At 48.8% G+C, this 26,262-nt stretch overlaps 1 protein-coding gene and 2 long non-coding RNA genes across 3 annotated transcripts in view; 2 read left to right on the forward strand and 1 right to left on the reverse strand.

Moving 5' to 3' along the window:
• Positions 1-26,262, forward strand: part of LOC123371055 (C-type lectin domain family 4 member F-like) — a 52,276-nt gene that overhangs the window by 3,857 nt on the left and 22,157 nt on the right. The gene's annotated exons all lie outside the window — the stretch shown is intronic.
• Positions 1,825-4,795, forward strand: LOC123371058. The gene is made up of 4 exons (XR_006579692.1): positions 1,825-1,923; positions 2,714-2,865; positions 3,757-3,875; positions 4,777-4,795. It is a non-coding gene; the product is annotated as an uncharacterized LOC123371058 (long non-coding RNA).
• The window catches only part of LOC123371059, a 136,145-nt gene continuing 128,044 nt past the window's right edge, over positions 18,162-26,262 (reverse strand). Inside the window, exon 3 of the long non-coding RNA XR_006579693.1 lies at positions 18,162-18,202. This is a non-coding gene — a long non-coding RNA (uncharacterized LOC123371059). The remainder of the gene's footprint in view (positions 18,203-26,262) is intronic.

The raw sequence follows: 26,262 nt of genomic DNA on the forward strand, positions 1-26,262 counted from the left end.
AGGGAGCTGGAGTGGAGAGCTCTTGGAGGAGAGGGGAGACAAGCCACTGTTCCTTAGGGGCAGTGAGTGGCAAAGACGACTGGTGCCTCCCCGTGCTGGGGGGCCACAATCTAAAGGGGAGGACACGTGACTGCCCCACGTGTCTCCTCTGCCCAGCGACCCCCGTGCCCAGCCCAGGGCCACCATGCACTCCCTGCCCTGCCAGAGTTACCTGCGGGGGGCTCTGTCCTTCTCCCGCTGCGCCTCCCCCCAGCACATTGGGCCAGTCTCCCTGGCAGCCGGGCCCGGGCGAGGAGCAGGAGGGAGCCACGTCTCATGCGGCTGAAGCCGGCTGCTCCAGGTCACTGCTCTGTGACATACACCAGGAGAGAGCCCCGAACGGGGCCTTGGCTGTGCCGGTGTCCCTCCTCGGGAGGGAAACTGTCCAAGATTAAAATAAAAGACGTCAGAGAGAACAGCCTCGTGCTCGGAGCATGTTCCTCTGCGCGTGGCTGGTCTCCAGCCGCAGTTCGGTTCAGTCGCTGACCTGCAGACGTGTGATTTCTAGATTTCGGGGCACAGAGCAAGCTGCAAGCGGTTGAAGAAGCGGTGCAGAAGCTCCAAGTCTCTCTGCAGCCTGACAACACCTCTGACGCGTCAGCGAAGGGATCGGACAGTAAGTCGCAGGACGAGGGTCTTAGGCATCAGGGTCAGTTCCCCTCACCTGGCCTGGAAGCTGAGCACTCTCCTGCCTACAGGGATGGTGGGTGCCTGGCATCCTCCTGCTCCCCTCCATAGACTTCCCTGCCAGGAGGGCCCATCCCCTGTCTAATGAGCTGCTGCTCTGCACCTTCCTCTGCCAATGGAGGCTCTGTTCCCAGGGACGGGTGGCTGCTCTAGGCTTCCCCCCTGCTCCCTTCCTGGCAGAGGCAGGCTGGCTGCATCCGCCCCATGCTCCTGCGCAGGATGCCTAGTGGTCACCATCTTCCGTCCTTTCACTGTTGCTCCCTTCGCTCCATAGTTTTCACCTTGGCCCCTGTATTGTCAGGGTTGCATTGGCGGGAAAGACGGATGCGGCTCATGAGACACACAGGGCCGAATTCAGACCCTGGTGTAAGCAGGACGTCAGTGGAGCTGCACTCGTGGGTCTCCATTTGCCCCCCAGTCCCTGAGCCCTCCCTGTGCAGCTCCAATAATTTGGGTACCTGCCACAGTCCCATTGCTGGAGGCGGAGCGCCCCCTTGTGGCCACGTCTCACAACTGTCTGTCTGGCTGGCACAGGGCTGCACATACAAACCCGTCCATGGATCAGGTTATTCAGCGTCCAGTCAGAAAATGGGCCTGAACTAAACCCCGGCACAGAACTCGCCTGAACGCTGGGCTGTTCAAAATCCCGGCCTGGAGCCCGGGCTCGGGGCCATGGATGTTCTTGCAGCCCCAGCTCTGCCCCATGCTGCAGGGGACCCGCTCACAGCTCACGAGGGGGGAGTGATTGGGAAGAGGTGGCTGGGGAGATTGGGGGGACAGGGCTAGAATTCAGGAGAGCTGGGGTCAATTCCCAGCTCTGCTGCAAACTTCCTGTGTGATCTTGGGCACCTCTCCCTGCACCTCGGTTCCCCTGCAGGAAAATCAGCCTTTATTTCTCCCACCTCGCGTCTATTTTGACTGTGAGCTGTTGAGAGCAGGGACTGTCCCCTCCTGTCCATACAGCGCCTGGCACACAGGGGCCTGCAGGTGCTGCTCTACCACCCGTGCTGATAATCAATGTTCTGCATCTCCACTGACGTCGCGGTGACTTTCTTCTAGGTCTGCAGCTATTGGATGACGCGCAGGCAGGAGTCCAGCTGCTGAAAGCCCAGCTGGTTAACGTCAGTGCAGCGTATGGAGAAATCCAGATCCGGCTGGACATCAGTGCAGCGCGAGCAGCAGTGCAAGGTCGCTGCAGTAAGTACTAGCTGCTGTGCTGGCTGGTGCTGTTTCTGCTGGTGCTGAGGATGAACGGAGGATTTCAGGCTCCCAGGCTGACAACGCAGCGACTTTCTCCAGCACCGAGTTCTCTTCCATTAAAATCACTGGTGGCTGCACCTGGGTCCACACCGTGGTGATCGGTTTGGAGTTAAATTACACCCTAGGCCTTGTTAGCCTAATGGGAGCACCCAGCTGTCACTTCTTCTTAGATGCTCCAAACCAGTCAGGTCACAGGCAGAAAGTGACCCTGGCATTTCAGCGTATGGGGCGTTACTTTCAGAACCATCCCTGAGCCAGTGCCCCCAGCAGGGTGTTGGGGGTGGTGCCAAAGTGCAAAGACCCGAGACCTTCATCACTTATGATCAATGAAAATTGTTGATGCAAAACCAGGAGATCTTCTACCTCGGGCAGCTACATTCCCCCTCCTGAATTCCCCCTGCCAGCTCAGCTGCACAGTGAGTCTTCCCTTTCCCGTTACAGCCGTGCTGCTCTGCACTGGGACCAGCGCCCATGCTCCAGCCCAGATGCAGCTGCATTTCAGTGCTGGGGGAGTGACCCCGTGGTGTCTGCTTTCTGCAGCACTCTGTGGGATCCATCACGTGGCCACAAAAGTTACTTATTGTGATGTTGGAGAATCAGGATTCAGAAGCTCTCTGGGCTTGGGGCTGCTGAAGGGCAGGGGAAATGCAGCACTAGAAACCCTGAGTTCCCTGCATGTGTCCCTGTGACTTTAGCCCGGGTGTCTCACCTCAGTCTCTGCTCCTAGGTGACGTGCTGAAATTGTTCTCCGGACGCTGGAGGTTTTACAGTGGGAACTTCTATTACTTTTCACAAGAAAAAAAGTCGTGGGACGATGCCGAGCGGTTCTGTGTAAATTGGAAATTACACCTGACCTCTGTCTCCTCCCAGGCGGAACAGGTGAGCGCAGGAAGCTCCAAGGGGCTTGGATAATGGGTCAGTGCCTTGTTTCACACCAGAAGGAGGTGGGAGGGGGCAGCTGTAGTTCCAATTCTGCGATGTGCCTTTTGGCAAACTATCGGAGAGGATGCAAAGCCTTAGTACCTGATTCAGGGCATTCACCCATCAGTTTAAAAGCAGAGATGGGCAGAGGAACAGATCCAGGATCTGGGGTGCCGGGGGGAGGTGGGGAGATTTGGGGTCAGGCTCATTTCTGATTTTCCCTACTTCCAATGTAGCATTTCCTGCAAACCCAATGGCCTTTCCCAGTGAGGGCCCATTTGATCCCTCTCCCCAGGCCTGAGCTCCTGCTGGACAATCTGGAAGCCTGTATCTGGAAGGCTTGTGTGCAAGGGGTCATGCACCTCTCAGAGAATCCTCTCTCCCCACATGCCCACTGTAGCCCTCACCCCAGGCCTCTGCGGCACTTTCGGAGGAGGAAAATCCCACCCTCCGGCAGGGCCAGACTTTGCACCCAGTTCTCTGCTCCGAGCTTTGCCTCCTGCAAGGGCAGGGGGCTGGTGTGAACTCTGAGGTGCCCGTCAGTACCTGCCGCAGCCCAGCTCTGAGGGGCCGTGGGGGGAGTGTTCTGAGACAGGTCCCTGCTGTTAGCCCCAGGCAGATACAGATGCAGACACAGACACAGAGCTGCTCCAGGGCTCCCTCAGGGTCTCCCAGCTAGTCACTGTCAGCGTTGGGGGCAGGACACCGCGTCTCCCGCTGCCCAGTGCCCTGCTCACACCACCAGACGCCCTTTCCTCTCCCCCAAAATCTGTTCAGCCCAGGCAGCTGCGGCTGCATCCTGCAGCCTCTCTTGGGTGACCTGCACATGCTGCAAACTGTGTTGTGCAGGAGTTTCTCTCCAACGAGACCCAGGGAGAAGCTCACTGGATTGGACTCAGCGACCGGGAGACAGAAGGCAGCTGGCGCTGGGCGGATGGCACAGAATACAGAGCAGACGCAAGCAGGGGGTGAGTAAAGCTTGAGAGACGTGATTATTTATTACACGTTTGGTCACAAGCTCTTTCGGGCAGCGTCTGTGCGGCCCCTGGTGTCTATGCAGCACCCGGCACAGTGGGACCGATCCTGAGGGAGGCCCCCGGGCGCTGCCACGACAGCAGTGAATCCCCTCAGGAATTTCTGCTAATGCCCCTTTGCTTAGAGCAGGAGCCTCAACACGGAGTGTGTGTTCAGTGCCCACTGAGACCCAGGGCCAGAGCCTCCCCTGGGTAACTCGGCATTGACTTGAATGAACCACAGGGATTTACACCAGCTGAGGGTCTGGCCCCAAGTCGACTCAGTGCAGCCAGGGGAGTCTGGAGTGGGCGGCAGGTTCCCGCTCTCCTTGGGATTGCGCTGCGCTCTCCCCTCGGTCAGGCTGGGAACGGGGAGGCTGTGGGGCCGGGGGCATGGCCGGAGCCAGCTGCAGTCGGTGCAGTGACCTCAGGGGGCTGTGGGCGAGGCCCATAAGCAGGGCCAGGGAGAAGTTAATGACTGGCCCCCGCTGCCCTCTCTTCCCGTTCCTGCGTTCCCATCCCGGGGGTGCCTGGGACGTGCTGTGCCACCTGTTCTGGGGTTCTGGGCACTGAGATCCGAGTTGCTGCTGCTCAGCATTTGGAGCCACACACTGACTTTGGCTCTTTGCTGGCCTGTCAGGCACAGGGCAGGTGCTACCCCCGGCCGTCAGAAGCCCTTCGTTACCATGGCCACAAGAGCTGTGGAGAACTCTGAGGGGTGGCCGGGGGGTGCATCGCTTCACCGCGTCATTACTGGGTGTCTTGGTCCCCTGCCAACAACAGAGTCCACAGAGCAGAACTGAGCTCGGGAACTGGCTGTGCTTCTCCACGGAGACATTAACACTCTGATCCGTAGGTTCTGGGCACAGAATCAGCCAGACAACTACCATGAGGGGATTGGAGGCAGAGAAGACTGTGTTCACATCCATCCAATCAACCGGAATTTGTGGAATGATGCCAGCTGCTCTCTGCTTTCTAGGTGGATTTGTAAGCAGGCCCATGGACCAGCTGGGCTGTGACATGCAGGTCCCAGCACCTCAGAAAGCGCCTTAATTTCCAAGCTAGAATATTTCCCAGCCACCCGCTGGTGAGGAGCTCAGTTTGACAGCAGCCTGTCTGGCAAGACATCACTTACCAATGGTTGTGGTTGTGAAACCCTCATTTCTGTGTGTTTTATTTTTTTGGCCCCCACTTTCCTATTGTTAATCTGTCTGGTTCTGTAACTGTTTCTCTCTGCTGTGTAATTAATTTTGGTAGGTGTCAGTTAATTAGGGTAGTGGGATATAATTGGTTAGCGAATTATGTTCCGATTGGTTAGATAGATTTCAGTGCAGTGATTGGTTAAGGTATAGCTGAGAATATTACTATATAAGCTGGGGTCAAACAGGAAGTAGGCAGGGAAATTGGAATCAAGTTTGCTGGACATTAACCCCAATAAACATCGCACTGTCTGCACTTCGGACTTCTGGTCTTTTGCCGCTTGCTGTCTGCGTGACAAGAACCAGGGAAGTGGGCGGGTGGAGGGAAAGCCCTCTAACAATGCCCATAAACTAGGTGAATAGACCGAAGGCCATTAACAGCATCCCCATAATTTTTTTGATGTTGCAATATCATGACACACTTCTACAGGTTGCAACCCTAACCGCCGGCGGTAGTTGGATGGGGGAGAACGGAACTGGGTTTCTACTCTTAGGCTCTGATTTGCGTCTCAGGTACATACGTTTTCAAAGAACTGGCCCAGTTCCAAAGCGGTTATGACTGTGTCTTGACAGCAGAGGGAGTCTCCTGCGTTCCTTGGAATGTTTCTTGAGGATGTGCTCAGAGCAGCAGCAATAATTGCTTTTCTTTGGGACATGGGGGGAGGGGGGAGGGCTAGTTTCCAAAAAGGGCCAGGAATTAAATTGGAAATGGGTTGTATTTTGAGTGACTTTCTGTGCTAGAAAGTAGATTCTACTCCACCCAGGTAGAAACTGTAGTAAGATGAGGCCCTGGAACATAAACTCTTGCATCAGAGGCCCGGTATGAGGCCTAAGGCCTGAACTAAAGGAAGGATCAAGACTTTGCTCACATAAAGCCGAGTTAAGCTGTGAGCCAGAGGCAGGCCCTGCTCGCAGGAGCCGGCAAGGAAAGGGCTGATGCTGCAAAAAGACACATACCTGGACACTAGAGATACAAACATATGCTGGGATGGCACCAGAACACTCCAATGCTGGCACATTCCACACAGATAACCAGGAACAGGCGAACCCCTCCTAAAGACAGGGCCAAAAGGGTAATATGATGGATAGAGTGTTTTGTTCAAACCAACATGTGCAAGGTGAGAGGCGGCACCTTACTATGTAGAGAGGTTGTACCGTTCTACGTGGAGGGGCTGCACCTCATACGACAGGAGTGATGTGTAACATGTTTGTACCGGTGTATAAGAAGGCATCCCTGGGGCGGTGTCTTGGTCCAGCCTAGGGGGCAGTGGAGTGTCCCACCACTGACTAAGACGGTCCATTGCCAGGGGGCACATATTCCTAGTATGTCCTGTAGAGTCTACAGGAAACTATTACTGTGCTTCATTTGACAATAAACCTGGCCGGTGCCTTCAGACCTTGTGACGTTATTGATATAAATTGGGACCATATAGAACATGGGTTGCAACCGAGGTCCTGTAGTGGCACCAAATCTTAGGTAAAGGGGGTCATATAAAGTGTCTAAGACCAGGTTATGGGTTGCTGGTTATGATTATGCTGTCTGTATGTATGTATCATTTTTAGTTGAAGTTATGTATATTGGCTCTATACTGTCTGTATTTCAAGTTGGTGCTGTGCTTCTGGGTGATATCCCAGACAAGCTGGTGTTAGCTCTGCTTAGCCTGCTTGATGGCCCATTAAGGACCATCAGCTACACAATTGACCCATGGAAAGAAGGCAGACACGCCATGTGACTCAGCAAGGTATGCAGAGACTTGTCCATGTGACTGCAGACTCCATTTTGTGGTGATTTTCCACAGTAAGAACAAAGAGGTTCTTACACCTGAAAAAGCCTATATAAGGCTGATGCATCATCTCCATCTTGTCTTCAACCCTGCTTCTTACCTCTGGAGGGACTTTGCTACAAGCTGAAGCTCTGCACAAAGGACTGAGGACCCATCCCAGCGGAGGATGTACTCCAGAGACTTGATTTGAACCTGCAGTTTATTCCATCACTGCTGCAAGCCTGAACTAAGAACTTTGCCATCACTGTATGTAATTGATTCCATTTAACCAATTCTACCTCTCATCTCTACCTTTTTCCCTTTGTAAATAAACCTTTAGATTTTAGATTCTAAAGGATTGGCAACAGCGTGATTTGTGGGTAAGATCTGATGTGTATATTGACCTGGGTCTGGGGCTTGGTCCTTTGGGATCGAGAGAACCTTTTTCTTTTATTGGGGTGTTGGTTTTCATAACCATTCATCCCCAGGACGAGTGCACTGGTGGTGATACTGGGAGACTGGAGTGTCTAAAGAAATTGCTTGTGTGACATGTGGTTAGCCAGTGGGGTGAGACCGAAGTCCCTTTTGTCTGGCTGGTTTGGTTTGCCTTAGAGGTGGAAAAACCCCAGCTTAGGGCTGTGACTGCCCTGTTTGAGCAATTGGTCCTGATTTGGCACTCTCAGTTGGGTCCCGCCAGAACACCATCGTCACAGACCTTATCGGAGTCTGTGGTCATTGGGGGTTCTCTCGGGGTTTACTATCCCAGCGATCTGCACAGATCCAGGGCAGCAGGCAGAGGGAACACGCACACGCGCAGCTGACTGTTATCAACACTGAACAGAGCAGAGCACCACACCGGTGACGTCTCACAACCAAAACCTTCATATTTCTCTGCATAGTGAATATGCAGATTTTGGTTGTTCCCATCTATGTTCTCGTCGTCATTGATAATATGATGACGAAAGGACTAACCTGCCTACTTCCTCCCTTCCCCCACACCCCCGTTTAGTTTGTCCCTTCCATTTGGAAACACTTTTTCATCGCCCCTGTGACGTTATTGATATAAATTGGGACCATATAGAACATGGGTTGCAACCAAGGTCCTGTAGTGGCACCAAATCTTAAGTAAAGGGGGTCATATAAGGTGTCTAAGACCAGGTTCTGGGTTGCTGGTTATGATTATGCTGTCTGTATGTCTGTGTATCATTTTGTAGTTGAAGTTATAAGTATTGGCTCTGTACTGTCTGTATTTTGTATTATGCTCTGCTTCTGGGAAATATCCCAGACAAGCTGGTGTTAGCCCTGCCTAGCTGGCTTGATGGCCCATTAAGGACCATCAGCTACACAATTGACCCATGGAGAGAAGGCAGACACGCCTTGTGACTCAGCAAAATATGCAGAGACTTGTCCATGTGACTGCAGACTCCATTTTGCTGTAATTTTCCACAGTGAGGACAAAGAGATTCTTACACCTGGAAAAGTCTATATAAGGCTGATGCATCATCTCCATCTTGTCTTCAATCCTGCTTCTTACCTCTGGAGGGACTTTGCTACAAACTGAAGCTTTACACAAGGGACTGAACGACCCATCCCAGTGGGGGATGTATTCCAGAGACTTAATCTGAACCTGCAGTTTACTCCAGCACTGCTGCAAGCCTGAACTAAGAACTTTGCCATTACTGTATGTAATTGATTCCATTTAACCAATTCTACCTCTCATCTCTACCTTTTTCCCTTTGTAAATAAACCTTTAGATTTTAGATTCTAAAGGATTGGCAACAGCGTGATTTGTGGGTAAGATCTGATGTGTATATTGACCTGGGTCTGGGGCTTGGTCCTTTGAGATCGAGGGAACCTTTTTCTTTTACTGGAGTGTTGGTTTTCATAACCATTCATCCCCAGGACGAGTGGCACTGGTGGTGATGCTGGGAGACTGGAGTGTCTAAGGAAATTGCTTGTGTGACTTGTGGTTAGCCAGTGGGGTGAGACCAAAGTCCTCTCTGGCTGGCTGGTTTGGTTTGCCTTAGAGGTGGAAAAACCCCAGCCTAGGGCTGTAACTGCCCTGTTTGAGCAATTGGTCCTGATTTGGCACTCTCAGTTGGGTCCCGCCAGAATCGCTCCGTCACAGTGGCGTAGTCGTGCTTGGATCCACAGAACCAGGTCAATTAAGCTTTGGGTCAGAACCCCACGCTATCCAAATTTTAACTTTGGGATTGAGAGTTTGGTTGGTTAAAGATCAGTGACCATGAGACAGAAAGCATCAGGAAAAGCAAGGAAACTGCAAGCCTTGAGAGACAGCCTGTGGTTTGAATATGAGCAAAAACTGGCAGAAATTTGAATGGAAGAGAAGCAAGTCTTGGCCCAGCTGGAGAAAGAGGCGGCCGAGAGAAAGAGAGAGGCGGCCGAGAGAGAGAAAGAGGCAGCGGAGAGAAAGAGAGAGGCAGCTGAGAGAGCGAAAGAGGCTGCTAAGAGAGAAGAAAAAGCTCGTAAGGGACGTCTGGAGCTGCTGGCTGCTGAGCAGGAGACTCACAAGATGCAACAAGAAACTGCTAGACTCCAGCTCCAAGTCAAAAAAGCAAGGGAAGAACGGCAGAAACTGTATCCTCTTGAAAATCCAGTTTATAACTGTGTTGATATGTGGTATTACTCTGGGCAGTTCTCTGTGTTTAACCCGTTTTGCTATGGCTATGGAGAGGGGGATTCTATCCTGGTGGGAAATAGCTGTTTGTCTGTGCAAATAAGCAGTGTGTCTGGGAATGAAGTTTCTGAATGTCTGTCTGATGTCTCAGAAGGAAATCTGGAGTTAGATCAAGAGCAGAAAGATCTCATTGGGGAGGAAAATGTTTCCCAGGTTAAATCCCTAACTGAGGAAGGAGAGGGTAAATTTGTAATGGGTAATGGATTGGTGGCTAGTGCAGCTTGTAGAAGTAAACCTGAAATGGGTAACTGTGATTTGCTAAAAGTAGCTCAGTGTAGTGAAAAAAGCAGCAGCTTATCTGTTGGGAGAGGCAATGTGCCTGGTAGGGAAAGTTTGGAGGAGCCTAGGCAGCCTTGTGAGCTGATGGCTTTGCCTAATCAGCAGTTTGGGAAGGGAGGGATAGTGGAAGATGAGTGTCCATATCCCTTACCTGTGTCCTGTGTGGAGAAATGTGACAGTGGAGGGAATGTGCCTGTCTCTGTCAGGGGTATTGACTCGCCTATGAAGGAAGCTACCCCAGTCTCCAAGCAGTTGTCTGTGAACAGCCCTGTGTGCTGGGACAAGGGAAGTAAAATCCCAAACTGTGTGTCTGGTAAAGGAGAATGTGTCTCCGGCTCTTCTGTGTCTGTGGAGCAGACAGAAGGGGCCTTCCAGCCTGTGATGGTTGAGGGTGAGTCAGTTGTCTCGGAGTCGGTTGTAAATACAGCTAAAGCCCAGGAAGGGAATGGTCCTGAGTTTGTGTCTGCTGGGGAGAATGGCACTGTGACTAGGTTGCATCCAGTTAGTGTCTTAGCAAAATACCAGAGAACAGACAATTCTGGTGCTTGTAGTTTGCCAGTTGCTAATGTGTGGTTGGAAAAGGGTGTAGCAACTCTGTCTGATCAGGGTGATACCCTAGCCAGGGCACAAGGAGAGCATGAAGGTGATTTAATGGTGTTACCTACTGACAGTTTGACAACTTGTAGCAAGAAGGAAAAGATTCCTGAACTTGTTCATGGCCAAGGGAAGGAGACTGCTTCTGACCTGTTATCTAGAAAGTCTGTAGGTGTGCCTAAAAGGGGATTGTGTAGAAATCCGCCTGTTGGGCCTGAAGCGATTCTAAATGTAAGTGAGACCCAGAAAGCGGCTGTGGTTGCTCAGGGAAGTGTTCCTGTAGAGCAAGCCCTAGGTGGAGAGGGGAAGGGCAGAATTTCTGAGAGGGGTGAATTGCTGCTTAGAGAAGCTCCTAGGGAGAGGAATCCTCATGGTAGCCTGTGCAAGCAGTTTACTGCAACTGAAGGGTGTAAAAGTGATTTAATCAAGAAAGTTTCAGTTCCTAACAGCCAGAAATTTTCGGTTGTGAATGGATCCACTGACTTTCCTTTTGAGAGATCCAGTGTGGGCAGCTTTGAAAAGGTCTCAGGTGGAGTAGAAGCTGTTAAGGAAGTTGAGCAGCCCTATAACCACGTGGCTGTGTGTGGCCAGCTTGTTGGGGAGACAATGGTGTTGGGACAGAGATGTCTCCATGCTGAATCTGTAAGTGAGCAGTCTGTGCTTCAGGATCTGAGGACAGATTCAGTTACTGGTGTTTCAAAGCAGAACAGTTTTATGGCTGAATGCTTGAGGAGGCAGGGGGGAGCAAGCCAGCTCTCACCCTCAGACCCTTTGAATTGGTGTGGTATCTCTGTAAGACAAAGTCCAGCCTTGGAATCCATAGCAGCTAAGAAGTTAAAAGCTAGTGTCTGTGTTGATGCGAATTACTTGGCTGGCAGGGAGAAGAAAGACTTGCTAATAGCTGTTAGCAAAGAGAGCCCACCCCATCAGCCAGTGAATTCTGTTAAGCAAGAGAAATCAGGGTTTAATCCTGAAGGACAAGAAGGAAAGAGACGACTGAATTTTGCAAAGGGAAGCCACAGGTTAACCCTAAAATGCCCAAACTCCAATGGTATTGAGCCAAGGGTGTGGCATGACAAACATAATTGTAAATGGACACTTGCAATGAATTTGTTGTTATTGCTAATGCTAATTTTTGTAACTAATGTGTTGCTATTGCCAAGAACTGTAACAACGTACAATGTGCCTAATCTTTTGGAAAATCCCTTGAACATGTTGAAAGGAATACATGAAAACACACTTTATATTAAATATATATTATATATATTTATATACTGATGTTTCACAGTTAATGCCTGTAAACAGTGTTGGAACTTTTCACAGGGGAAAATACATTCCAGACCTGATGTGCTGTATTAAAGGGGAAACTGAGGCACACAACCATATTGCTTTCATGGCTAAATGCCAAGATTCCTGTACTATGAACAACATCAATATCTACATTGGTTTAATGTTAATTGGGTTCCAAACATTGGCCAAAGCTGGTATGGATAAAGTAGCTGTCTTCTTTAGCTCTTGGCAAGATCACATGAAACATACAGGAACCATGCTGCAAAAGCTAACCAAGTTATACCTTGAGTTTGTAAAGAGATTCATTCATGTTATTGAACATGACTTTGATAAACCATTTCCGTTATACACTGGTACGGCCTCTAGCCCAACACTAGCTGTAGTGAGACAGACCCAAGGAAAGGGGGCTCTTGGGATGCAGTCAGCGATGTTTTGTCATCCCTTCCTGCATCATTTTGCGTTGGGGGTGTGACGTTATTGATATAAATTGGGACCATATAGAACATGGGTTGCAACCAAGGCCCTGTAGTGGCACCAAATCTTAAGTAAAGGGGGTCATATAAGGTGTCTAAGACCAGGTTCTGGGTTGCTGGTTATGATTATGCTGTCTGTATGTCTGTGTATCATTTTGTAGTTGAAATTATAAGTATTGGCTCTGTACTGTCTGTATTTTGTATTATGCTCTGCTTCTGGGAAATATCCCAGACAAGCTGGTGTTAGCTCTGCCTAGCTGGCTTGATGGCCCATTAAGGACCATCAGCTACACAATTGACCCATGGAGAGAAGGCAGACACGCCTTGTGACTCAGCAAAATATGCAGAGACTTGTCCATGTGACTGCAGACTCCATTTTGCTGTAATTTTCCACAGTGAGGACAAAGAGATTCTTACACCTGGAAAAGTCTATATAAGGCTGATGCATCATCTCCATCTTGTCTTCAATCCTGCTTCTGACCTCTGGAGGGACTTTGCTACAAACTGAAGCTTTGCACAAGGGACTGAACGACCCATCCCAGTGGGGGATGTATTCCAGAGACTTAATCTGAACCTGCAGTTTACTCCAGCACTGCTGCAAGCCTGAACTAAGAACTTTGCCATTACTGTATGTAATTGATTCCATTTAACCAATTCTACCTCTCATCTCTACCTTTTTCCCTTTGTAAATAAACCTTTAGATTTTAGATTCTAAAGGATTGGCAACAGCGTGATTTGTGGGTAAGATCTGATGTGTATATTGACCTGGGTCTGGGGCTTGGTCCTTTGAGATCGAGGGAACCTTTTTCTTTTACTGGGGTGTTGGTTTTCATAACCATTCATCCCCAGGACGAGTGGCACTGGTGGTGATGCTGGGAGACTGGAGTGTCTAAGGAAATTGCTTGTGTGACTTGTGGTTAGCCAGTGGGATGAGACCAAAGTCCTCTTTGTCTGGCTGGTTTGGTTTGCCTTAGAGGTGGAAAAACCCCAGCCTAGGGCTGTAACTGCCCTGTTTGAGCAATTGGTCCTGATTTGGCACTCTCAGTTGGGTCCCGCCAGAATCGCTCCGTCACAGCCCCATGGACTGAATGGAGCCTGAAATGAACATGGATCTTGTTTGTGGGTCAGGAACAGCAGCAGCACTGATATCAATGGCTCAACTCTAGAAACAGAGTTTGTTAGTTAGCTAGTGAATCCTCTTTGGCTTTGGAGCAGAGGCAGAACAAACATCCCCACATACAAATACAAACCAGGTTTGTCACCCAAACATCGTGAAGGCTGAGTTAGGAGGCAGGCTCCAGTGACCCGATCACATATTACTTCTTCCACAGGACCCTGCTGTGACCGGATCCCTGGGGTACAACCTGGGTCTGGGGTGCTGCTGAGCCCTCTGCCCCACCAGGCTGGGCCTCCTCTCACACTGTGGTGCTGTGACAAGCTACAAACCTCTGGCATCTCTGGGGCCTTGGCATTCCAAGGTCTGGTGAGGTGAGGGTGTAGGGGAATTCTGCATGTTGGCTGGACCTCTGTGTAGCTGTCTCCAGACCCCCAGGTTATACCCATGCAAAAAACCCATCTCCCCTCTTGGGGTTATCCTGTGATTCCCCATTCCCAGCACTGGGACCTTCCCTGTCTGTCCCTTTTCCTAGAGGGTTGTGATCTGTGCTTTCTGGGCTGAGTGTCTACTCTTCCTAGCAGCTCTCCCATAATTGCTTTCTGTATCTTACCAGCCCAGGGAATTCCCTTCTCCCCTCTGTGAGATGGGTCATCTGCATTCTCACAGACCACTATTCCTTCAGTAGCATCTGCATCCTGTTTTAAAGAGAGAGAGAGAGAGAGAGAGTTAATTTCCACAAGCATATCGGGAACAGCATCCTGAAAAATCAGGCCCAGGATTGGGGTACCCCGTCACCTCTCTCTCTATCCTTGAGAGGTCAGTTGCATGACTGCTCCCCTCCAGGAGGTCAGTTACACAGTTACTTCCCAAAACCTGAGTCGCAGGCTGAGTGCCTGGGTGCACAGATGCTGAATCAGCCATTCTGTCCTGGGCATCCTCTCCCAAGTGATCAATGAGGAGACATTCCTGTACCACCACTATTCCTTCCCCAGTTTCCTCCTCTGGGACTCTCAGAGGTGATGAAATATTTAGCAATGTCCCCTGTTTCGCTATCTGCAGAACACAACCGTTCACATTTGTGGATTTTTGGAGAGGTGGGACTCCCTGGTGTGTGGGGGTGCTGGCTCCGCCTCTCTATCAAGTCAAGTTCATGCTTCCTCCCGTTTTCCCTCTCTTCCAGGGCTAGATTCCGAGCCTCCATCCCTTTGTCTTACAGTTCCAGGGCAGCTTTTTGCCTGGCCTTTTCTGCTTCCATGGCCCTCTGGTGTACAGCTTTTTGCTTGGCCTCTGCTGCTTCTGTGGTTCTCTGGTGTGCAGCTTCTTGCGTGTTAATCTCCATTTTTCTTTTGTGTTCACTGTCCCTCTCTTCTGTCTGCAATCTGCCTAGCTCCAGCTTCTTTCTAGTTTCACTTTCACTCATGTTCCTGGTTTTCTGTCCCTACTTCCCTTGCCCAAAATAAGCAAACAGAAAATAACAAACTGGTAACCACTTTGACGGATCTCTAGCCACCACACTTAAAAGTCACTTAAAATCACCACCAGTGTGCGAAGTGCACGTCTCACTCAGAGCAACAAGTGGTGCATATTACCCTGCTTGCTGCGCCACTGTGACAGGCTCCCCCACCCCCGCGGTGCCACCTGGGACTTGGTACCACTGAGGCTCCCTGGCCCACCAGCCTGGGCTCCCTTTACACAGTACTGCTGTGACCAGCCTGCCAAGACTTTTCCCAGGCTTCACTTTTACCAGCACACATGCAGGTAGGGACACACCCAGCTGCAGTATATACAGGTGCTGCAATCAGATCTGCATGGGGAGGCACAGCTAGGCCACCTCCTAGTTCCTAAGGCACGCACCTCCTCTCTGGAACATCGACCCGAAATTATACTGTCTTGTGCTGCACAGAGAACTGTACAGCATAAGCTCATGAAATTCGACCCCTCCCTCAATGTGGAGGAAGATATGCAAACAAAAACACAATCTAAGTTTAATATACTAAAGAGATTGGCTATGAGTAGCAAATTCTCACCCTAAATGTTGATTCAAGCAGGCTGCAGGCTCTTAAGATTAAAAACCCCAGGTGTTCCCTTCACAGGCTAACGTCATGTGATGCCATTTAAGACTGAGTGTTGGTGAGTAGGGAGGATCTCCAGAGAAGAACTGGTTGTAGGGGACAACCTTGGTTTGTGTGATCGTGAGCTGATTCAGTTTCAACTAAATAGAAGGATAAACAAAACTAGTTCTGCAACTAAGGGCCTTCATTTCAAAATAGGAAACTTTAAAATATTAAGGCAATTAACTAGGGGAATGGACTGGGCTGAAGTACTCAAGGATCTTAAAGTGGGGGAGGCTTAGAATTATTTTAAGTCCAAGTTGCAGAAGCCCTCTGAAGCCTGCATCCCAAGCAAGGGGAAAAGCTTCCTAGAGAAGGGTTGTGGACCAGGCTGGATGAACAAGTGTCTCACACAGTCGATTAAGAGAAAGCAGAAATCCTACAAGGAATGGAAGATGGGATCGATCAGGAAGAAAAGCCTCGTCTTGGAGGTCAGAAAGTGCAGGGATAACGTGAACTGCCAATAGCAGAGTTGGACCTTGCAAAGGGAATTAAAACCAACGTAAATGGTTCTATAGTCATAGAAACACAAAGGAAACAAGGAAGGAAGGAGTGGGACTGCCAAACACGGAGGATCAGGTGGACATTAAAGATAATCTAGGCATGGCCCAACACCTAAACGAATACTTTGCGTCAGATTTTAATAAGGGAAATGAGTTTCGGGGTAGTGGCTGGGTGGCTAATGGAAATGGGAATATGGAAGTAGAAATTACCACCTCTGAAGTGGACGTCAAACTCGAACGGCTTAATGGGACCTAATTGTGGAGTCCAAATAATCCCCATCTAAGACTATTAAAGGAACTTGTAACTGCAAGCCCAATAGCAAGGATTTTTAATGAATCCATTAACGCGGAGGTTGTGCCCTGTGACTGGAGAATTGCTATCATCCTACCTATTTTTAAGAAAGGGAAATAAGTGACCCAGGACACTACAGGCCTGTTAACCTGAACTCAATTGTATGCATGGTCTTGGAACAAATTTGGAAAGAGAAAGTAGTTAGGCACATAGAGGTAAAGAGTAATTGGGATACAGCACAACACAGTTTTACAAAAGGAAGATGGTGCCAAACCAACCTGCTATCCTTCTTTGAGACGATAAGTGATTTTTTAAAAACAGGAAATGCAGAACTCATCAATATGGATTTCAGTGGCATTTGGTACAGTTCCACATGGGAAATTATTAGTGAAATTGGAGAAGATGGGGATTAATGTTGTTCTTAGTCCCTAAGTGCATGACCTTGGATTTGCACTATTGAATTTCATCCCAGCGAGCTCTGCAATGGGCAGATAAAGGGGCAGAATGTTTTGCCACATTGTTTCTGGGGATCTTGGTCCCCTGCTCACAACAGAGTCTGCGCAGCAGAACCAAGCTCAAAAGGGGCTTTGATTCTCCACTGAGACAATAACATTCTTTTATCCGGGAAATACAGTCACCCGACTCAAAATAGAACCAATTTCCTACCTAAGTCCTGGGTCTTTAAGGAAACTAGCTCCTCCCATGTTCTGAAGGAAAGCAATTACTGCTGCAGCTCTGAGCACATCCTTAAGAAAGAAGAATTTCCACGGGATGCAGAAGACTCACTCTGCTGTCAAGACACAGTCATGCTGGCTTTGCAACTGGGCTATTACTTTGAAAAGCATCTGATCAAAAGGTGGAAAAATTAGAAATTCAAGTCAAGCAAATCATTATTTATTGGGTGATTATGAAACAATAACTCCATGATCCGAGGAATTATTCAGTGACAGACCTGTCTACCTCATCATTGATATACAATGCTACTCCACCACCTTTGCCCTTATTTCTGTCTTTCCTAAACAGCACGTAGCCTTCAATACCTGTACTCCAGTCATGGCTACTATTCCACCATGATTCTGTTCTCCCTATAATGTCCGGTTTCACTTCCTGCACCAGTAGCTCTAGTTCCTCCATTTTGTTACCTAGGCTCCTCAAATTGGTGTACAAACATCTTAATTCTTGCTGTTTGGCTTCACTCACATTCTTTACCTGATTAGGCCCAGACATTCTACCACCAGTATCACCTATTAGAATGGTATCTACACTACCCTTCCTCCATATGTCCATTCTCCTACCCACAACAGTATCTTTTCTTGCTTCGTTTTCTTCCCTCTCAGTGTTAAAATCCAGTGTGGAGATTACCTGGACCTCTCCCAACCATCTCCCCCCAATTCCTAGTTTAAAGCTCTATTAATCAGTTGTGCCAGCCTTCATCCTAGAAGTCTATTTCCCTCCCTACTCAGGTGAAGTCCACAACTGATCCAAAGGTGCGAAAATCAGAAATTCAAGTCAAGCAAATCATCATTTACTGGGTGATTGTGAAACAATAACTCCATGATCCAAGGAATTATTCAGTGACAGACCTGGAAACATACAAATTACAGAGCCAGCCACACTGAGCGGCATAAGGGCAGCTCTCTCTGCCACAGCCAGAAATATCACACCAAGACAAAGCATCCTTGTGATGCACATCCCATGTGGCCCCCTCCAGTGCACAGGCCTCCTCATCGGCAGGTGGCTGGAAAACATGCTCCATAGCTTGGAAATTAAGGTGCTTTCTGAGGTGCTGAGACCTGCATGTCACAGCCCAGCCTGTCCATGGGCCTGCTTACAAATCCACCTGGAAGGCTGAGTGCACTTATAATCATTCCACAAATTCCGGATTCTTGGCTCGGTGTGAACACAGTCTTCTCCACCATCTTTCTCTGGATCGTGATTGTTTGGCTCATTCTCCGCCCAGAACCTACAGATCAGAGTGTTAATGTCTCAGTGGAGAACCACAGCCAGTTCCTGAGCTCAGTTCTGCTCTGTGGACTCGGTTGTTCGCAGGGGACCAAGACACCCAGCAATGCTAGTCGGGCCCACTGTGCCGGGTGCTGCATAGACACCAGGGGCCGCACAGACGCTGCCCGAAAGAGCTTGTGACCAAACGTGTAATAAATAATCACGTCTCTCAAGCTTTACTCACCCCCTGCTTGCGTCTGCTCTGTATTCTGTGCCATCCGCCCAGCGCCAGCTGCCTTCTGTCTCCCGGTCGGTGAGTCCAATCCAGTGATTTTGACCTTTGGTATCGCTGGAGAGAAACTCCTGCACAACACAGTTTGCAGCATGTGCAGGTCACCCAAGAGAGGTTGCAGGATGCAGCCGCAGCTGCCTGGGCTGAACAGATTTTGGGGGAGAGGAAAGGGCGTCTGGTGGTGTGAGCAGGGCACTGGGCAGCGGGAGACGCGGTGTCCTGCCCCCAACGCTGACAGTGACTAGCTGGGAGACCCTGAGGGAGCCCTGGAGCAGCCCTGTGTGTGTGTCTGCATCTGTATCTGCCTGGGGCTAACAGCACCGACCTGTCTCAGAACACTCCCCCCACGGCCCCCTCAGAGCTGGGCTGCGGCAGGTACTGACGGGCACCTCAGAGTTCACACCAGCCCCCTGCCCTTGCAGGAGGCAAAGCTCGGAGCAGAGAACTGGGTGCAAAGTCTGGCCCTGCCAGAGGGTGGGATTTTCCTCCTCCGAAAGTGCCACAGAGGCTTGGGGTGAGGGCTGCAGTGGGCACGTGGGGAGAGAGGATTCTCTGAGAGATGCATGGCCCCTTGCACACAAGCCTTCCAGATACAGGCTTCTAGATTGTCCAGCAGGAGCTCAGGCCTGAGGAGAGGGATCAAAGGGGTCCTCAAAGGGAAAGGCCATTGGGTTTGCTGGAAATACTACATTGGAAGTAGGGAAAATCAGAAATGAGCCGGACCCCAAATCCCCCTCCCCTGGCACCCCAGACTGTGGGAAATCCAGATCCTGGCTCTGTTCCTCTGCCCCATCTCTGCTTTTAAACTGATGGGTGAATCCCTTGAGTCAGGTACCAAGGCTTGGCATCCTCTCTCATAGACACATAGAATCAAAGACTTTAAGGTCAGAAGGGACCATTATGATCATCTAGTCTGACCTCCTGCACAACGCAGGCCACAGAATCCCACCCATCCACTTCTATAACAAACCCTTAGCCTATGTCTGACTTATCGAAGTCCCCAAATTGCGGTTTGACGACCTCAAGCTGCAGAGAATCCTCCAGAAAGTGACCCGTGCCCCATGCTGCAGAGGAAGGTGAAAAACCTCCAGGGTCTCTGCCAATCTGCCCTGGAGGAAAATTCCTTCCCAACCCCAAATATGGCGATCAGTTAAACCCTGAGCATGTGGGCAAGACTCACCCGCCAGCACCCAGGAAAGAATTCTCTGTAGCAACTCAGATCTCACCCCATCTAACATCCCATCACAGACCACTGGGCATACTTACCTACTGATAATCAAAGATCAATTGCCAAAATAATTGCCAAAATTAGGCTATCCCATCATACCATCCCCTCCATAAACTTATCAAGCTTAGTCTTAAAGCCAGATATGTCTTTTGCCCCCACTGCTCCCCTTGGAAGGCTGTTCCAGAACTTCACTCCTCTAATGGTTAGAAACCTTCGTCTGATTTCAAGTCTAAACTTCCTAGTGTCCAGTTTATACCCATTTGTTCTTGTGTCCACATTGGTACTAAGCTTAAATATTTCCTCTCCCTCCCTAATATTAATCCCTCTGATATATTTATAAAGAGCAATCCTATCCCCCCTCAACCTTCTTTTGGTTAGGCTAAACAAGCCAAGCTCATTGAGTCTCCTTTCAGAAGACAGGTTTTCCATTCCTCGGATCATCCTAGTAGCCCTTCTCTGTACCTGTTCCAGTTTATAACTAAAATTCTTGTTATTAATCCCTAAATGCATGACCTTGCACTTTTCACTATTAAATTTCATTCTATTACTATTACTCCAGTTTACAAGGACATCCAGATCTTCCTGTATGATATCCCGGTCCTTCTCTGTGTTAGCAATACCTCCCAGCTTTGTGTCATCCGCAAACTTTATTAGCACATTCCCGCTTTTTGTGCCAAGGTCAGTAATAAAAAGGTAAAAAACCATCTCCCATGGTTTCTAACCTCAGCTGCCACCTCCCACCTCCTTCTGGTATGAAACAAGGCACTGACCCATTGTCCAAGCCCCTAGGAGCTTCCTGCACTCACCTGTTCCGCCTGGGAGGAGACAGAGGTCAGGTGCGAGTCCTGAGACACATAAAACCATTCGGCCTCGTCCCACAACTAGCATCACAATAAGTAACTTTTGTGGCCACATGATGGATCCCAAAGAGTGCTGCAGAAAGCAGACACCACGGGGTCATTCCCCCAGCACTGAAATGCAGCTGCATCTGGGTGGAGCATGGGCGCTGGTCCCAGTGCAGAGCAGCACGGCTGTAATGGGAAAGGGGAGACTCACTGTTCAGCTGAGCTGGGAGGGAGAGTTCAGGTGGGGTGAATGTAGCTGCCCAAAGTGCAACATCCCCTGGTTCTGCATCAAATATATTCAGTGATGAAGGTCTTGGGTCATTTCAGGGTCACCCAGAGGATTCAGGGGGCCTGGGGTCTTTGGTGGCAGGGGTCCCCCGTCGCCGAATTACTGCCGAAGACCCGGAGCAGAAGAATCCCAACTTTTCCCGCCCCCCCGCCGCCCGGGCAGCCCGGGGTCTTTTGCACTTTGGCATCTCCTCCAACACCCCTGCAAGGGGCGCTGGCTCAGGGATGGTTCTGAAAGCTACGCCCCAATCTAAGAAGAGCTGATAGCTGGGTGAAATCTAAGAAGAGCTGATAGCTGGGTGCTCCCATTAGGCTAACAAGGCCTAGGGTGTAATTTAATTCCACACCGATCACCACGGTGTGGGCCCAGGTGCAGCCACCGGTGATTTTTAATGGAAGAGAACTCGGTGCTGGAGAAAGTTGCTGCATTGTCAGCCTGGGAGCCTGAAATCCTCCATTCATCCCCAGCACCAGCAGAAACGGCACCAGCCAGCACTGCAGCTAGTACTTACTGCAGCGACCTTGCACTGCTGCTCACACTGCACTGACGTTGTCCAGCTGGATCTGGATTTCTCCATACGCTGCTGCCATAGGTCTTCTCCCCCACTTGGAGCTGTTGGGTTCTAAGATGGGGACCTGCATGGACTCCTCTAAACTAAAATCCTAGTTTAGATTTGGTTTTTGCTGCCACCAGTTACATTTAAAGTGGATAACACACTGCCTGTCCCCCAAGCGTCCCCTGGGGAACCCAGATTCAAACCCCTTGAATCTCACCAGAGAGAGAGAGAAACAGCCAGTTCCCCTCCCCCCGTTCCCTCTCTCCAACCTGCTCCGGAGAGATTACACACCGAGTCAAATCCTTGACTCAACACAAAGAGGGACTCACCTCCCCCTCCCCTTCCCTAGTCCTTGGGAAAAATACCTTGATTCAAACTCCTTGAATCAAACAAAGAGGGAGTCACTATCCCCCCGCCCTTCCTCTGAAAATCCAAACAAGGGAAGAAATCAATCAAGTTTTAAAAAGAAAAGATTTTATTAAAGAAAGAAAAAAAAAGTACACTCTCTCTGTATTACCAGGATGCAAAAATACAGGGTCTAACTTATAAAAACTGGAGAGACTTCCCCCTCCCTCCTCCTCAGAATAATCAGTAACAGCAACAGAAATAAAGAATTTCCTTCAGCAAACACATAATTGCAAATATAGAAAGCAACTCAAAAGACTAATCCGCCTTTTTAACTAATACTCACTATACTGGATAGTAGGAAATACTCCAGGAGAACTTGGAGACATGTCTGGCCTCTCTTAAATCCAAAGAGAGCACACACAATTCAACAAAGAACACAGACAAAGGCTTCCCTCCACAGAGATTTGAAATTATCCTGTCCCTTGATTGGTCCTCTGGTCAGGTGTTTCTCAGGTTACTGAGCTTGTTAACCCTTTACAGGTAAAAGAGACTTTAACCCTTAACTATCTGTTTATGACACGCCCCCCAAATCGCAGACAGTGGGGGAACCACACTGGCGGTGATTTCCTCCTAGAACTTTAAAATAAACTGATTAATAAAACACATGCACTATTACACATACTACTAAGTATGTAAACAACAAGATATTTGACATTGAAGAACACTTTTTAACCATTTGACCGGACATACTTGGCAACGTCCTTGCCCATCCCCTTCCAGTGGAAGGACTTCCCCAACCTGTCCTTGGTTCTGTTCACCCCAGAATGACCACTGGGATGTTATGGCCCAAGCTTAAGAGCTTGTCCCGGTACTTAGTTGGAACTACCAACTGTTTTTGAGGATGCTGGCCTTTCTGGTGTCCACTAGAAAGAATCTTCTTATATAAAAGTCCTTGTTCTACAACAAACTGGGATCGATTAGAAGAGCTGAGAGGCGGTGGGTTGCTCCGTGCCGCCGCCCAAGCTTTCTTAAGGCTGTCATTGGCTTCCTGCCCAGATTGGACTGTTCCCTTGAGGCTGGAGACACCAGTTCCTCCTTAGATTGTGGACTTGGGCTTGATCCCTCTGGAAGCGATGTAGGTGATGAGGTTGTTTCCGTTGACTATGGACCGCTCTCTGCTGGTGCACTAGGTGATATTTCAGACTTTGGCTGAGACTCTTGGGTAGGGTTGTCTGCTGCTTTTGCCAGTTCGGGCCAGTTGGCGCCCTCTGGCAGTGGAGTTGTAAGCGCTGGCGTCAGTGCTGGCGCTGGTTCTGCCGCTGGTTGCTCTTCCGGTTCCGGTCCTGGGACTGGATGTACTATGGCTGCTGTAGTTGTTGGTATGGGATCCGGTTCCACCACCTCTGTCTGGGTCTCTGGTAACACAGACGGGGTCCTGGTGGATGGCTCAGGAACAGGGATGGGAGTGGAAGCTCGTTTGGCCTGGCTGCGGGTGACCACTCCCCCCCTCTTGGCCAGCTCCACATGGTTGGCCAAGTCCTCCCCCAGTAGCATAGGGATGGAATAATTGTCATAGACAGCAAAAGTCCACTTTCCTGACCAGTCCTTGTACTGGTCTTCAGGGATGCTGTACCCATGGCAGGTTCTTTTAAAATTTTTCAAGAAGGCCTCAGTGTCCTCACCTGCCATGTAGGTGGGAAATTTCTTGGGATGGGGAACAGTGCCTGGAGAAGGATTGTTAGGGTTGGCTGGAACACGTGGGTTAGCTCTTGCTAATTCCAGGGCCTGCTGGTGGGCCTCCCTCTGGAGCTCCAACACCCTCCTGTGGTCAGCCTTTTGCTTCTCCATCTCTCTTCTGTGGTCAGCCTCTCTGGCTTGTTGCTTCTCCATGTCTTTCTTGTGGTCAGCTGTTTGACTGGTACTCATGTCTTTGTGCTTTCTGGTGCTGGCCACACCCCTCTGCAGTTAGTGAACTGTATTGCTTGGTTCGCAAATTTCTACCCTTTCTATTCATGACTGAATAAAAAGAAACAAAAAACTTTTCATTTGCAAATGTGTAGCTGCTGTTTGCTGATATACTGAGAAGACCAAAAAAAAACCAAACTGGTAAGGGCCGGATCAGATGACAAACAGTCACATAAAAAAGAATCTGGCACATCAGAAAAAGGCAGGCTAATAAACAGGGACAAGTTTTTAAAGTGCTTGTACACAAATGCCAGAAGTCTAAATAATAAGATGGGTGAACTAGAGTGCCTTGTGATAAAGGAGGATATAGATATAATAGGCATCACAGAAACCTGGTGGACTGAGACCAATCAATGGGACACAATCATTCCGGGGTACAAAATATATCGGAAGGACAGAACAGGCCATGCAGGGGGAGGAGTGGCACTATATGTTAAAGAAAGTGTAGATTCAAATGAAGTAAAAATCTTAAGCGAATCCACAGGTTCCATAGAGTCTCTCTGGATAGAAATTTCATGCTCTAGTAAAAATATAACAGTAGGGATCTATTATCGACCACCTGACCAGGACAGTAATAGTGATGATGAAATGCTAAGGGAAATTAGAGAGGCTATCAAAATTAAGAACCCAATAATAGTGGGGGATTTCAATTATCCCCATATTGACTGGGAACATTTCACTTCAGGACGGAATGCAGAGATAAAATTTCTCGATACTTTAAATGACTGCTTCATGGAGCAGCTGGTACGGGAACCCACAAGGGGAGAGGCGACTCTAGATTTAATCCTGAGTGGAGCGCAGGAGCTGGTCCAAGAGGTAACTATAGCAGAACCGCTTGGAAATAGTGACCATAATAAAATAGCATTCAACATCCCTGTGGTGGGAAGAACATCTCAACTGCCCAACACTGTGGCCTTTAATTTCAAAAGGGGGAACTATACAAAAATGAGGGGGTTAGTTAGACAAAAGTTAAAAGGTACAGTGACTAAAGTGAAATCCCTGCAAGTTGCGTGGGCCCTTTTTAAAGACACCATAATAGAGGCCCAACTTCAATGTATACCCCAAATTAAGAAAAACAGTAAAAGAACTAAAAAAGAGCCACCGTGGCTTAACAACCATGTAAAAGAAGCAGTGAGAGATAAAAAGACTTCCTTTAAAAAGTGGAAGTCAAATCCCAGTGAGGCAAATAGAAAGGAGCACAAACACTGCCAACTTAAGTGCAAGAGTGTAATAAGAAAAGCCAAAGAGGAGTTTGAAGAACGGCTAGCCAAAAACTCCAAAGGTAATAACAAAATGTTTTTTAAGTACATCAGAAGCAGGAAGCCTGCTAAACAACCAGTGGGGCCCCTTGACGATGAAAATACAAAAGGAGCGCTTAAAGATGATAAAGTCATTGCGGAGAAACTAAATGGATTCTTTGCTTCAGTCTTCACGGCTGAGGATGTTAGGGAGATTCCCAGACCTGAGCTGGCTTTTGTAGGTGACAAATCTGAGGAACTGTCACAGATTGAAGTGTCACTAGAGGAGGTTTTGGAATTAATTGATAAACTCAACATTAACAAGTCACCGGGACCAGATGGCATTCACCCAAGAGTTCTGAAAGAACTCAAATGTGAAGTTGCGGAACTATTAACCAAGGTTTGTAACCTGTCCTTTAAATCGGCTTCGGTACCCAATGACTGGAAGTTAGCTAATGTAACGCCAATATTTAAAAAGGGCTCTAGGGGTGATCCTGGCAATTACAGACCGGTAAGTCTAACGTCGGTACCGGGCAAATTAGTTGAAACAATAGTAAAGAATAAAATTGTCAGACACATAGAAAAACATAAACTCTTGAGCAATAGTCAACATGGTTTCTGTAAAGGGAAATTGTGTCTTACTAATCTATTAGAGTTCTTTGAAGGGGTCAACAAACATGTGGACAAGGGGGATCCGGTGGACATAGTGTACTTAGATTTCCAGAAAGCCTTTGACAAGGTCCCTCACCAAAGGCTCTTACGTAAATTAAGCTGTCATGGGATAAAAGGAAAGGTCCTTTCATGGATTGAGAACTGGTTAAAGGACAGGGAACAAAGGGTAGGAATTAATGGTAAATTCTCAGAATGGAGAGGGGTAACTAGTGGTGTTCCCCAAGGGTCAGTCCTAGGACCAATCCTATTCAATTTATTCATAAATGATCTGGAGAAAGGGGTAAACAGTGAGGTGGCAAAGTTTGCAGATGACACTAAACTACTCAAGATAGTTAAGACCAAAGCAGATTGTGAAGAACTTCAAAAAGATCTCACAAAACTAAGTGATTGGGCAACAAAATGGCAAATGAAATTTAATGTGGATAAATGTAAAGTAATGCACATTGGAAAAAATAACCCCAACTATACATACAACATGATGGGGGCTAATTTAGCTACAACGAGTCAGGAAAAAGATCTTGGAGTTATCGTGGATAGTTCTCTGAAGATGTCCACGCAGTGTGCAGAGGCGGTCAAAAAAGCAAACAGGATATTAGGAATCATTAAAAAGGGGATAGAGAATAAGACTGAGAATATATTATTGCCC

This window comes from Mauremys mutica, chromosome 5 (assembly GCF_020497125.1).
Source record: "Mauremys mutica isolate MM-2020 ecotype Southern chromosome 5, ASM2049712v1, whole genome shotgun sequence".
Classification (NCBI taxonomy): domain Eukaryota; kingdom Metazoa; phylum Chordata; order Testudines; family Geoemydidae; genus Mauremys; species Mauremys mutica.